At 43.1% G+C, this 2088-nt stretch overlaps 1 protein-coding gene across 6 annotated transcripts in view; it reads left to right on the top strand.

Annotated features, from left to right (window-relative positions):
* The first annotated feature begins 1227 nt into the window (after positions 1 to 1227).
* Positions 1228 to 2088, top strand: part of LOC101845814 — a 124842-nt gene continuing 123981 nt past the window's right edge. For all 6 annotated transcript variants that reach the window (XM_013082706.2, XM_013082707.2, XM_035969847.1 and 3 more), the window contains exon 1: positions 1228 to 1573. The gene's annotated coding sequence lies outside the window, so the exon portion shown is untranslated. The remainder of the gene's footprint in view (positions 1574 to 2088) is intronic.

The raw sequence follows: 2088 nt of genomic DNA on the forward strand, positions 1-2088 counted from the left end.
TTCGTCTGAACGTCTAGTCTACCGTACCTGCGCGTTAGTATGTCTTTTCATTCAACCTTTATATTTCTCTTTTATGTCATTTCCCCTTCCTTTACCTTTTTGTGATGTCTATTTCTGTCTGGTATATTGAAAACATCACCATTCCTTTACACGCTTGCTGGGCTCCATGTCAGTATCTCTGTCTGCCTCCCTACTATTCTTAGCGGTTGCTCTTTTTAAAATGTCTGGGTATTTTTAAACCATAATTTTACTCCTCTCTTCAGGCTGCAAGGCTTTCTGTCCGTCTATTTCTTCGTCTGCGTCTCCACTATTCTTACCGATCGCTCTTTTCGTCAGAATGCTTTTTCTAACCACAACCCCTCTATCAGCCTGCGAGACTTTTCGTCTATTTCCCTTTCTCCTTCTCCACTTGTCTGTCCTCCTATTTGTACGTCTACCTGCACGTTGTCTTGTCATTTATTTTTTATTTCTCTGATGTGTGTTTCCATAGGACCTTTATCATTACTTTCTGCTTTACTTTTTTCAGCCATCTTTTATATTTCTGTCGTGTGTTTTGAATACACTATTTTTGTTTACATGCCTTCTAAACTCTCTGCCTGCCTCTCTGCCTGCCTCTCCGATGCTCTTTTTCTCGATCATTTCCTCATAATGTCTGTTTTTTCTATAAACAAAATTTTTCTATAAGGTTGTGAGGCGTTCTGTCTGTTTGTTTCTTTGTCTGCCTCTCCACTGTTCTTATGGGTCACTCTTTTGCTCGGAATGTCAGTTATCCTTACCACCTATCAGCCTGCGAGGAGACTATCTGTCCGTCGTCTGTTTCTCCGCTATTTACATCTTTCCGTCGAAATGCCTGTTTTACTAACTGTAGTTCCTCTATCAGACGAGGAGACTTTCTGTCTGTCTATTTATTTCTCTGTCTACCTCCCCACTTGCCGGTCATCCGTCAAGTCAGAACGTCTGTTGCCGGTTGCCCTCAGGCTAGTAGTCACCGCCACATGCCACCAGCCAGCAGTTCACGCGCGTCACCGAAACCCAGACGCCCACAAGTGAAGAAACTTTACACAGTCTCGCACGGAGGTTACTCCAAACTCAACCAAATACCTCCCTGCTCCCCCCAACCTTTCCACACACGCTCGCGCGCGTGGACAAACACACTCACACTCACACACTCGCGCTCGCTCTCTCAACCCGCCGACTCGCGGGCCAAGCTGGCATCTAACTCCGCACACTCTTGTGCGATCTGGGTTGCCAGATGGTTGACGAAGCGTGAGGCCAGAGGTATAAGAGGCGGATTGTGTCCGGAGAGGGTGCAACAGTTGTCAGGCTTCAGATTCTGTGATAATTCTAATTAACGGTCTAGACCAAGTGTTGGTGAATTGTTGTCTCTAGCATTCTGGATCCAGCTATTTTCCCGTGGTTGTAATAAAATAACAACTCTTTAAATACTTCCAGAAAAAGACATGTGGGACAGAAAAAGCAAGGACGTTGTTATTTAACATCGTAACAGGTTCCGTAAAGACGAATTTTTGTTGCTATTTTTCTTTGCGTCGAAAAGGATACCTGTTCGTGAATTGTAAGTAGTTATGCGATCATTTATTCGTTTAATGTGTCCACCATGAGTTGATAAACTGTTGAAGCCCCTAAAATATACATGTACAGTCAAACTTCCTCTTACAACCACCTTAGACAGTTACATGTACTTGTAGAAACTATCACCTTTCAAGCCACCCCTCATCCTCCCTTTTTTGCTGGTCTATAATTTAAAACATGACACTCTTCTAGATGTCTACCTGTCTAATACAACTACATGTTCTACGAATGTCTTGGACATTTTTGACTGAGCTTTGTTTTGCTCAGGATGCTAATTCTCTTTTTTCCGGTGAAGTTATTTAAGTTTAACTATCTCTTTAATTTTACACAATATATCTATATGTACAATGTATTTGTCTCTGTCTGTCTATCTTTCTGTCTATCTGTCTGTCTGTCAGTCTGTCTTTCTGATCTCCACGTTCTCCACCCCTCTCTATCCCCCCTCCATCTCTCTTCCCCCCTCTCCCTCTCTATCTCTCTCTCTCTCTCTCTCTCTCT

The sequence above is a fragment of the Aplysia californica genome, unplaced genomic scaffold (assembly GCF_000002075.1).
Source record: "Aplysia californica isolate F4 #8 unplaced genomic scaffold, AplCal3.0 scaffold00009, whole genome shotgun sequence".
Lineage (NCBI taxonomy): Eukaryota > Metazoa > Mollusca > Gastropoda > Aplysiida > Aplysiidae > Aplysia > Aplysia californica.